The sequence below is a fragment of the Podarcis filfolensis genome (assembly GCF_964270895.1).
Source record: "Podarcis filfolensis genome assembly, chromosome: 16".
NCBI classification, from domain to species: domain Eukaryota; kingdom Metazoa; phylum Chordata; class Lepidosauria; order Squamata; family Lacertidae; genus Podarcis; species Podarcis filfolensis.
Window position 1 is genome coordinate 23,797,182 of NC_139620.1, and position 12,373 is coordinate 23,809,554.

The window sequence follows — 12,373 nt, forward strand, 5'->3', positions numbered from 1 at the left end:
ACTGTTGCTCCCTTGTTCAGCGGGTCAGGTGTCATAATCATTAAATCGTCAGCAAAATAACCTGATTATATAGTTTTGTTTTCCAGTTTGGACTCCCTTGATGTCTTGTGTTGTTTTGAGGTATATAGCTAATGGTTCTAAAGCTGGGATGAACAAAAAGGGAGAGAGGGGACAGCCTTTATTTGTTCCTTGCCAATTTCCCACTGGGGATGAATTTATATTGTTTGTTTTTAGTGTAGCTGTAGCTTTGGAGTGGATTCGTTTCAAAATCTGTATGAATTTGGGCTCAAATTGCGTTTTAGATAGGACTGTCAGCATATTGTCCCATTCTAGGCAGTCAAAGGCCTTGTGAATGTCCAATGCCCTGAATAGAAGGGGGGAAGTTGTTTGTTTACTATGTTTGAAAGTGTTCTGATTCGTTCAGTGATATTTTGATAGGGGACAAAGCCAGCTTGATCTGGGGCTATTATTTTTTGTAGAAATACCTTAATCCTGATGTAAATATGTTACGATCCTGATTAATCAGAGAGATTGTCTGAAAAGATTCTACCTTCTGGTGGTCTTTAAATGGTTTTGAGATAACTACAATCTTGGAGTGGTGCCATGTTTTGGGGAGGGGTGCTCCTCTCATTTTTAGGTCATCAAATAGGTGAAATATATATGGTGAAATATGGCCATAGTTAGTTGTCTGTATGGCATTCACACCTTGTCAACCCATTGAGGAAGTTCCTCACTGATGGAGGTGGTGTTAGAAACTCAGATATATAAGCTAGGCACCAAATGGCTCCTTAAACCAAAGTTGTAGTTGCCAAAAGGGAACATCTAGTAGCTATTTTGGCTCTAAAGTCTTATTTTTTCAAATTATGGACTGACTGTGATTGACTATCAGTTAAACATCCGGCTAGTTCAGATGACAACCTTGAGCCTAGGTTAAGTACTTTGAAAGCTTAAAGAAGAAAAGTCACTTGATCCAGGGACAGTCCACATATCCAACCCTACTCCAACATATCCACCCTACTCCAACTGCTTTTTCTTAATGGTGACACGGACCATTCATAATGTGAGCAGGGCAGTGGTAGGGTAAGTGAAAACAAGCTCCAACAAGTGACTGTAATGTTGTTCACTGCTCCTGTTCAGGCGGCACAGAAAAAGCATTTTGGTTCCTGAAATTCATTCCGATTGTGCAGAGAAAATATAACTGATCAAATTTTACAGGATGTGGTATTGTGTGAAAACAGTCTTGATCCAAGGATCCCCAGGCATGCATCTCAAGATGGTGGGGATGTCAGGCGTCAACCAGGCTCCCAGGCATCCTCCCTTGGTCGCAAGTGATAGATAGTTGTACAAAATGCGCCTGGTGGCTGGCTAATTTCAACACTGGACAGAGGATCTTATAGTTGGAGTCAGCTGCTGTTCTTTGAGTGTGCAAAGCACACCTTGCAATAGGGAGCGGTGGGAAGGACCATGTGGTGTCGTTTCAGGGAGACCTCTGAAGAGCAGGATATGGTCCCTTTTGGTAACAGATTTCAGGGGCAGGAAATACCGGTCTGCCTTTTTGCCTTCTGTGTCCAATACATTGCCCCCTTGAGAATGCAAGAACAGGATCCTAGCTCAGGGCTAAGCAATCTGTGGCCTCCCGATGCTGCTGCACAACAGCTTCCATCATCCCTGGCTGTTGGCCGCACTGACTGGGGTTGATGGGAGCTGAAGTCCAGCAACATCCGGAAAGCAACCGGTCCGTCATCTCTACTTTACCTTAATCTTTGTTTGTGTTTGGGGCAAATCAGCCCTTCTGCTTCCTTACATATTCTCTCTCTCTCTCTCTCTCTCTCTCTCTCTCTCTCTCTCTCTCTCTGTGTGTGTGTGACTGCTGCGGGCTGATCATCACCTGTAGGTGAAATGATTTAAAATCAGCAACAGCATCTGGTCTCATTGCTTGCAACTTGCACAGCAGCTAATTAAAATTCAGACGATGCCATTTTTGATTCAGGGTTGCTGCTTTGACAGGCCAAAGCCATGCCAGGAATGTCAAATTGCAATGGCTTGGGCTGAGAAGGCTGCTTGAAACATCGTTTTTAGGCCAAGAACAGGCTGTGCTCTTAGAATCACAGGAGCCCCCTAAATGCCTTGGTTTCTTCTCAATTACCTGCCCTCTTCGCATATGAACTGCAACATTTATTTCACTAGTTTCTTCCTTTTATTTCACCTATTTATTGCATTTCAGCTGGGCTTAATCTCTGCGTCTTCTAAGCAGTGTACATAAAAAGAGCTCAAAAGCACAAAGTGGATAAAATCTGTTTAAATGAACGATGAATAGTTAACAAGTTACAAGAAAGGAGATTGTGACTAAACATCAGGAAGAGCTTTCTGCTGGTAAAAGCTGTTTGACAGTGGAACGAGGACTCCCGTTGGAGATTTTGGACTGTCTTTTGTTGGAGGTTTTTAAAGTAGAGATTGAATGGCCATCTGCCATAGATGCTTTAGATTCCTGCATTGCAGGGGGTTGGACTAGATGACCCTCCGGGTCCCTCCCAATTCTACAATTATATGGGGAAAAACCAGGAAGCTTTCTTAAAATGCCTGGAATAGAAAGGCATTTGTTAAGGAACGGAGTGTGCAAAACGGAGACAACATTTAACATATTCCTTCCATTTACGAAACTGGGTTATTTGGTATTTAACAAAGACACACGCAGACCCAGAGCTTGTTCCTTTTGTGTCCATGGGATAAGCTGGTACATGAATTTGTCTAGGATTATCCATCATGGCAGGGGATTGGGCATTGTCTTTTTGCAGAGACCTAAGAATCCGTAGTTTGCAGCAAGTAGGGCTGGAGAGGATGGTTTAAAAATAGAATTTGCATTCCTTTCCGCCAACAGCCTGACTTGTGCCCACGCCACGGTTTCCTGAGCCGAGATGTGCTCAGCGGTGCCCCTGAGACAGCAGGCTGGAGATGCATCTCACAGGAGGTTAGGGCCAGTAGCTTCTGAGCCACGGTACGCCAGAGACTATCATAGCGTCAGGTGTCTAAGAATAGCAGCCTTGGCTTTCCGTGAGGCAAGCAGTTCCTATGGCAACCGGTTCATTTGTAAGTGTCCTGCAGATCAAAACCAAAACACATCGCCCATACCCTTGTCTGTCAAAGATATCATAATAGCAAGGGGAATGACAGGCAAGTGTGTTTTGGGTTTGCATGTGGAGCTTGGCTCAAGTACATGTTGAGCATGCCAAAACAAACAAACAACAACAGCTTGGTCTTCCATTTAAAAGTACAGGGAGTAAATAACAAGAGAGGCGTTTGTACATCTCAGCTAATAACTCAGTGTTCTGACGTGGTGTTTGATCTGGTGTAGAATCACCTGCGGTTTTCATTCTCCCCCTTCTAAACATTGCAAACGCATAGCTTCCCGACACGCACAGAATCTGCGCCAATTTATTCTTAGCGTTTTTCCCACCGGCATTCAGTTCACGGTGAGAATGGCTTCCTGCGAAGGCATTTGCTGGCCTCGGCTGATGGGGAGGTTGATGCCTTCCGGGGAGGCAAGTGGTGGGTCGGGTTCTCCTGCAGTGTCTCCTGACATTGTAAAGGAGGCAGTGATGCAGATGGACTGTGCAGAGTCCAAAGCTATTTTGCAGGTTGGGTCCCCCGTAGGGGACATCTGCATATTCCTATTAGATTGGTTGCAACTAGGGCCAGGGCCTTTTCGGTACTGGCCCCGACTTGGTGGAATGCTCTGTCACAAGAGACTAGGGCCCTGTGACACTTGACATCTTTCTGCAGGGCCTGCAAGACAGAGCTGTTCTGCCTGGTCTTTGGTTTGGACTCAGTCTGACCCTTATGTTTTTCCCTCCCCTTATGGTTTTGATCTATGGGCTACTTTTAAAATGAGGCTGCATTTTAAATTGCATTTTAACCTTTATTTTAAATTGTTTTTTCCCCTCTATTACGATTTTACTGTAATTTTACTGGTGTTAGCCACCCTGAGCCCGGCTCTGGCTGGGGAGGGTGTGGTATAAATAAAATTTATTGTTATTGTTGTTGTTGTTGTTGTTGATGTTGTTGTTGTTGTTGTTGTTTTGCAAGGGGTTGGACTAGATGATCCTCAGGGTCCTTTCGTACTCTACAGTTCTACAGTTCTATAAGGGGAGATATTCCTGGCCCGTTGGTTGACCTCTGGAATATCAGGAAGGAAGGTCTGAGGTTATGGGTGAGGGAGAACCCAGGCGGCACTCAGTGGCTCTTCGGAATAAAAATTCGGGAGACACACATTTTCAATACGTTCTATAAAAAAGGAAAGCACTTCTTCATGCAGTGCATAAAACTATGGAGCCTGCTTTCACAGGAGGCAGTGATGGCCAACAACTCAGATGCTTTAAAAGAGGATTGTACAAATTCATGAAGGATTAGGCTGTCAGTGTCTACTAGCCATGATGGTTGAGCTCTGCCTCCATGGTTGGAGACAGCAATGCTTTTGAATCCCAGTTGCTCTTGTGCTCAGGTCCTGCTTGTGGGTTTCCTGCAGGCATCTAGTTGCCCCCTGTAAAAGGTAAAGGACCCCTGGGCGGTTGAGTCCAGTCAAGGCGACTATGGGATTGCGGTGCTCATCTCACTTTTGGGCCGAGGGAGCTGGCCTTTGTCCACAGACAGCTTTCAAGGTCATGTGGCCAGCAGGACTAAACTGCTTCTGGTGCAACGGGACACCGGGACGGAAACCAGAGTGCATGGAAACACCGTTTACCTTTCTGCTGCCGTGGTGCCTATTTATCTACTTGCACTGGTATGCTTTTGAACTGCTAGGTTGGCAGAAGCTGGGACAGAGCAACGGGAGCTCACTCCGTCATGGGGATTCGAACCGCCGACCTTCTGATTGGCAAGCCCAAGAGGCTCAGTGAGAGCCAGTGTGGTGTAGTGGTTGAGAGCGGTAGTCACGTAATCTGGGGAACCGGGTTCGCGTCTCCACTCTTCCACATGCAGCTGCTGGGTGACCTTGGGCCAGTCACACTTCTTTGAAGTCTCTCAGCCCCACTCACCTCACAGAGTGTTTGTTGTGGGGGAAGAAGGGAAAGGAGATTGTTAGCCGCTTTGAGACTCCTGAAGGGGAGTGAAAGGCGGGATATCAAGTCCAAATCCAAACTCAGTGGTTTAGACCACAGCGCCACCCGCGTCCCTGTAAGAACAGGATGCTGGATTAGATAGGCCATTGGCCTCATCCAGCAGGCTCTTCTAATGTTCCTATCTTGATTTTTGGCACTGACTGCATAGATTTAAAGCATATCCTTACATCTCTCCCCCTCCCCGAATCCTGGGAGTTCTAGTTTAAGGGGACTAACTGTGGGGGGTAAACTACAGTTCCCAGAATTCAGGTGGGGAATGCTTTTCGTGTGTGGAGTGTACACAGCCATGGAGCTGGATGTCATGAAAGGCAGCCTTCTCCATCCTTGCACCCTCTAGATTCTTAGGACTACAGTTCCCATCAACATGGCTAGGCTGCTTGCAGGTCCCATCAGCCCCAACCAGCACAGCCATGCTGATGGGAACTATAGCCCAAAGAATTTGGAGGGCACCAGGTTGGAGTAGGCTAATGCAAGGTTATCTCTGATTTCTCCATTTGAAATTCTGAAAGCAAATCCACATGTGTGTGTTTATTTCCCAAACATCACTCATGTGAGTCACCTCTGCTAAATTTTGTAGCTTTTCCTTCGTTGTTTTCCTTGCCACCCCTGTTGTCAGATACCCCTGCTGGTTAGTGGCACTCCGTTGGCAGCTCTGATTTGCAAGGACAAGAAGTGTGCGGGTGTTGTGCGCTCTCTTGTAAGTGTCACTTATTTTTGAGCATGATAAAACAGTGGTTAATATAGTAGTTGCTGGAAAGACCCGAGCTAAACCCCAAACTGTGTTACTACTTAGCTCTGTTTATCCTTCTCCATCTGTCTGTCCTGTCTGTTTAGATCAACTTGTTCGGCATTGAGAAGCCCTTCGGAAATGCATCAGTTGTTTGAGGGCTGCTTCTTTTTACTGCTGGGTGATTAATGGAAATCCATGTGGCCCATCGCATTAACCACCCAGAGTGCCTTGTTACTTAGGCCTTCATTTTTCTTGCAAATAGAGAACCAGAAGAGACTTTGGTCTTTCGATTTCTGCATGATCTTGGTGTAAAAGGAACTATTCCAGACAGAATTCAAGACCAGCTTCGATCTAATGATATCTGAAAAGTCCTGATAGTTAACATTGCTAAACATTAGGAGCTGGATCTGTTGTCTTTGTTTGCAACTACTGAATATCTTACTCTTCTCACAAGCCTTTTAAGTCGAGCTCTTTCCCAATCTGCATCTGAATTGTTTTTAAGGTGTTATTCATATGTTTTTACTTTTTTAATCACTTGTTGTTTGCTTGACTGGGCTCCTTCGGGAGGAAGGATGGGAATATTAATTTAATTAAATTAAAAGAAAAAACTGTAAGCCACTTTGAGATGCAGAAAAATGGGGCAGAAATAAGTTAGCAGGCTGTTGTTGCCGTTACCCTGTGAGCACAGGAACCCTGCAGGATCAGGCCAGTGGCCCATTGGGTCCATCACCCTGTTCTCCCAGGGGCCAGCCAGATGCAGCTGGATAGCACATTTGGTTAGAGCGTGGCGTTGATAACGCCAGGCTCGCAGGTTCAATCCCCCTAAAGGACAGCTGCATATTCCTGCATTGCAGGGGTTTGGACTAAATGGTCCGCAGGGTCTCTTCCAACTCTGTGGTTCTACGATCCTATGGAACCTGCAAGCAAGACCTGAGTGCGAGAGCCCTCCCTGCCTCCTGCAGTTTCCAGCAACTGGGATTCAGAAGGATTTACTGTCTCTTGACTGTGAAGGCATTAATTGCAGAGCCTTACCCTCCATAATACAGAAGTGCCACAGCTCAAAGGGAGGGGAAACGTCGCAGTGATTAGAGCATCTGTTCTGCATGCCAAAGGCCCCAGCTGCATCTCCGGGTTAGGAGCCCTTTCCTGAGACCCCGAGGAGCTGCTGCCAGTCAGTGTAGACCAGGGATCCCCAAAGCTAACAGGACCAGTGGTCAGGGATGATGGGAATTGTACTCCCAAAACATCTGGAGGGCTGAGTTTGGGGATGCCTGGTTCCTAGATAGTACTGAGCTAGATGGACCCAACCATGTCACAGTACAGTGGTACCTCGGTTCTCAAACTTAATCCTTTCTGGAAGTCCAAAACCAAAGCGTTCCAAAACCAAGGCACGCATTTCCCATAGAAAGCAATGCAAAACAGATTAATCCGTTCCAGACTTTTAAAAACAACCCCTAAAACAGCAATTTAACATGAATTTTACTATCTAACAAAACCATTGATCCATAAAATGAAAGCAGTAATTGATGTACTGTACTATAAAATAAATAAGACAGTATTGTAGATGATAAAAATTAGAATTAATTTTTTTCTTACATGCACTGATGATAGTCATTGTTTATGGGGGGCTTTTATCCATTTCCACAGTCAATCAATCAATCAATCAATCAGTAGCTGAACTCGGTTCCACACAGTCACAAAAACAAATTAACCGAAAAACCTCAAAAACAAAAATGCAAAATAAATAGCAAAAGCAAAAGTGCCAAATACAGTGGCACCTTTGTTATTGAACTTAATCCATTCCGGAAGTCCGTTTGACTTCCGAAATGTTCAAAAACTATGGTGCAGCTTCTGATTGGTGCATGCACCCCGGAAATGATAGCCGACAACCGCATTGGACATTTGGCTTCCGAAAAACGCTCGAAAACTAGAACACTTGCTTCCAGGTTGTCTGTGTTTGGGAACCAAGGCGTTTGAGAACCAAGGTACCACTGTGTAAGACAGCTTCCTACGTTCCCCAGAAACGCAGAAGCCATGTGGGAGAGGGGCAGGATCACGTGGGAAGAATTTTGCCCACTGCTACACCAGACTTCAAGGGACGTGGGTGGCGCTGTGGGTTAAACCACAGAGCCTAGGACTTCCCGATCAGAAGGTCAGCGGTTCGAATCCCCGCGACGGGGTGAGCTCCCGTTGCTCGGTCCCTGCTCCTGCCAACCTAGCAGTTCAAAAGCACGTCAAAGTGCAAGTAGATATATAGGTACCGCTCCTGCGGGAAGGTAAACGGCGTTTCCGTGCGCTGCTCTGGTTCTCCAGAAGCGGCTTAGTCATGCTGGTCACATGACCCAGAAGCTGTACGCCGGCTCCCTTGGCCAATAAAGTGAGATGAGCGCCGCAACCCCTGAGTCGGCCATGACTGGACCTAATGCTCAGGGGTCCCTTTACCTTTACTTACACCAGACTTCCTAATAAAGGCGTCTTTCAGTGTGACCCTGTTCCCTGCCATAGGCCTTTGCACCTTTACCAGGGCAGCTTGCTACGACGGCAGAGGAGCAATGCCACTGCTTCTGTGAAACCAACCCGAATGGAGCATCCCTTCCAAACCCAGAAGTTTCATATTACGACATCAGTTGAAATTGGTCCAGCAAATTTGGTGCCTGGTGTTTCTTGACACACTTGGCAACCATTTCAGAACTGGAGGGCGTGTGTGTGTGTGTGCGCGTGCGTGTGTGCAGAGGTGTGTTTTTCGTTCGTTTTCAGTTCCTTCAGATTTAGTCACGTTCTGGGGATATTTCTTGTCTTAATAATAGCAGCAGCAGCTGCCAATGCCGGTGGCTTGTTTTCACCATAGAAAGAAATAAAGGCATCCACTCTGAAATCATACTGTAAACTTGTTTTTCCCTTTGTTGCCATACTTTAAAAGGAATTCATACGTTGAATGCCTGTAATGACAGCCCTTGGAATATAAAAGAGTAGAAGCTTGGGGAGAAATTGTAGTGTTGAGCATCGAGAAAACAGATGAGGGGTTTGTGGGTGGGGCGCGGAGAAGCAAATCCTGATGTTCCAAACTGCCTGTTGGTTAAATCTATCTCTAAGGAAATAGAATGTCCACAAGCCCTTCAAAGCAGACAGAAGTATTTTGACCGACAGCCTTTCCACTGAGCAGGGCTCACAAAGTTGTTGTTGTTGTTTTTAATCGCTGCAAAGCGTTGCTGATGCACCTGCAAATTCCATATTCTTTCATAAGCCACCTTCTGTTGAGCCTCTGAGCTTGGGGAGCAGTGTTTGGTAGCTCAGAGTTCCTGCAAGCTGCAGCTGTTATGTAAGCCTCCCTGTTAAAAGGACTTTGTCCTCATTTGAACTAGCCGAGACTGAGCAAACTGGCACTGTTGGGGTCCCAGTGCCAAGGCTGTCCTCTTCTTTGGGCTGCTCATTATGCCCATGGAGTCGGCAGCGACAGAAATGAAAATGCTTAGTGTGTTGGGGTTTTTGGGGGGGCGGGGGGGAGAAGGTCAGGAGCTAACTTCCAATCCTCCTCCAAAAGGCAGCTATAGAAAACCTGGAAAATTGGGCATCCATTTTAAATTTCTTAATGAAACATTAGTTTCATCATGATTTGATCTGCCCCACGTTGAGCAAAAGCTACCTGCGTTTTGCAGGGAGCTGGACTCAATGACCCTCCTGGTCCCTTCTCACTCTACAATTCTATGATTACTGAAGTTGTGTTTCCTGTATTGGGGTTTTGTTTCTGAATTCTTCAGCGACACACTTTTTGTCTGTGTGGTAAGCGTGAGATCTGAGGGACGCGGGTGGTGCTGTGGGTTAAACCACAGAGCCTAGGACTTGCCGATCAGAAGGTCGGCGGTTCGAATCCCCGCGACGGGGTGAGCTCCTGTTGCTCGGTCCCTGCTCCTGCCAACTAGCAGTTCAAAAGCATGTCAAAGTGCAAGTAGATAAATAGGTACTGCTCTGGCGGGAAGGTAAAAGGCGTTTCTGTGTGCTGCTCTGGTTTGCCAGAAGCGGCTTAGTCATGCTGGTCACATGTCCCGGAGGCTGTACGCCACCTCCCTCGGCCAATAAAGCGAGATGAGCGCAGCAACCCCAGAGTCGGTCACGACTGGACCTAATGGTCAGGGGTCCCTTTACCTTTTTAAGCATGAGATCTACATACCATCAGTATTAGAGTCATGGAGTCATAGAATAGTAGAGTTGGAAGGGACCCCGAGGATCATCTAGTCCAACCCCCGGTAATGCAGGAATATCCAGCTGTCCCATACAGGGATCGAACCTGCAACCTTGGCGTTCTATTACTATTAGTCCAAAACAATAACCAGTAACACCCAGAGTGTCTCTTGCAACAGCAAGACAACATATTTAACAAGATGTTATACATCGGGATAATTGCAAGCATTTCAGAAGAACACCAGCGGCTTTTGTCTTCTGCATTTTTTTTTGTTTATCGTTGCTGTTTTCATATTGATGACGGGGATACAGCAGCTTTTAGCTCTCTTTGCCCCTGGGTATGGTTTGGCATTGCAGGAATAAATCTGTTAAAATTGCTCCCCAAGAACGGAGCACATTTAATTTCTCCTCAAACCCATCCCATCGCCTGGAAACACTTTTTACTGATGGTTTAACTTCAGATCTGTAAACGTAACATACGGAGCATAATCTTAGTTATTTCTGTCTTATATTGCTTTCCTTCTTTGTCTCAAGGACTGTGCTTGGATGTATCATCTTGACAGCATCCTTGTGAGGTAGGCTGTATAAATCTCTGTCCAAATCTTCCTGTTAAACCTCATGGTAGAATTGGCAAGTAGAACAGGCTTTTTCATTGATGGCTTGTGGAATACTTTCTCCAGGGAGGTAGGCCTGGCATCATTTTTATTTTTAGACACCAGGCAATAACTCCTTTTACCTGGGCTTTTGGTCCTTAATTTGAAGGGTTTCAGTGGCCTTTTTTATTGGGTCAGGATCCTATAAGTGCTGTATTTTATTTGTATAGGTGTGTTTTTAAAAGTTTTTATTAGTTGCTGTATTTGGTTTTAGTGTTTACATCGTGTTTGTAAGACGCTTTGGGTCACACTTGTGGGGAAAACAACTAATAAATGTTAATAAATGAATTGGGCTGTGATCTCCAGTTTCGGAGGCTATCTGAAAGTGTGTTAAACTGTGGTAAAAACAAAACACTAATTATGCTGAGGAGAAGAAGAAGGAGGAGGAGGAGGAGGAGGAGGAGAAGAAGAAGAAATGTCTGAGGGTGTTTCTACACAGCAGTTTATTATGGACTCTGTGCTGCTTATGCATGCATAAAGCATTTGCACTGATGTGCAGAGAAATGTTTGATCCTCGGAGGAATCATTAAAACCCTTCCCAGTAGGAAACGGCATTCTCATTTAGCTTTCTGCTATGCGATACCTTGTTTGCTTGACTTTGCCAACTGAGCTGGCACCAGACAAGAGAACGAGAGGCTGTTTGCAAGGCGAACGTATCCCCTTAATTGGAACTTTTTTAGAACAGCTGCACCTTACCTTTCTACCACCCAGGGCCGTCTAATGAATCTCATACCTCCTGAAGCTTGTTTCATTTCCCTTCTCATCTGGGTCTACTCCTCCAATCAGTGGGCACTCATCTGCCTCCGTGACTTTTCCCCAGTGAAGCTGTGGTTCTGTTTTTAGCTTTGCCTTTTCTTTAAAAGTGTGTGTTTTGAGCGTGTTTACATATACATCAAAACATTTTGCAAAGGTACAATTGCTGCAGAACTACGTCTTGATATTCAGATGGAACTCTGGGGCCTTTTTTCATCTGAAATCCTACTATCTTGTTCGATGGAGAATAGTGGTCCAGCACAGCCTTCCCATCGCTGTGTTGCGATGAGGGCTAGCGTAGTGTGGAAGTGACAGGATGAACCAAGAACTCTCCGATTCCAACTTTGCTTCTGTAATGTAGCCAGCAGGTAACATTAGGCAAGCTGGTCTCTTGGGGCCACCCCCTCAGCTGGCAGTCATCCCAAAGAATATAATACTGACCTTCTTTACAAAGCATTGTTGTTTAGACGTTTAATCGTGTCCGACTCTTCATGGACCAGAGCATGCCAGGCACTCCTGTCTTCCACTGCCTCCCGCAGTTTGGTCAAACTCATGCTGGTAGCTTCAAGAACACTATCCAACCATCTCGTCCTCTGTCGTCCCCTTCTCCTTGTGCCCTCCATCTTTCCCAACATCAGGGTCTTTTCCAGGGAGTCTTTTCTTCTCATGAGGTGGCCAAAGTATTGGAGCCTCTGCTTCACGATCTGTCCTTCCAGTGAGCACTCAGGGCTGATTTCCTTCAGAATGGATAGGTTTGATCTTCTTGCAGTCCATGGGACTCTCAAGAGTCTCCTCCAGCACCATAATTCAAAAGCATCAATTCTTTGGCGATCAGCCTTCTTTATGGTCCAGCTCTCAATTCCATACAACACTACTGGGAAAACCATAGCTTTAACTATACAGACCTTTGCTGGCAAGGTGATGTCTCTGCTTTTTAAGATGCT

At 45.8% G+C, this 12,373-nt stretch overlaps 1 protein-coding gene across 9 annotated transcripts in view; it reads left to right on the forward strand.

Moving 5' to 3' along the window:
* The window catches only part of OSBP2 (oxysterol binding protein 2), a gene marked incomplete at its 5' end in the record, with an annotated part of 151,444 nt that overhangs the window by 68,800 nt on the left and 70,271 nt on the right, over window positions 1-12,373 (forward strand). The gene's annotated exons all lie outside the window — the stretch shown is intronic.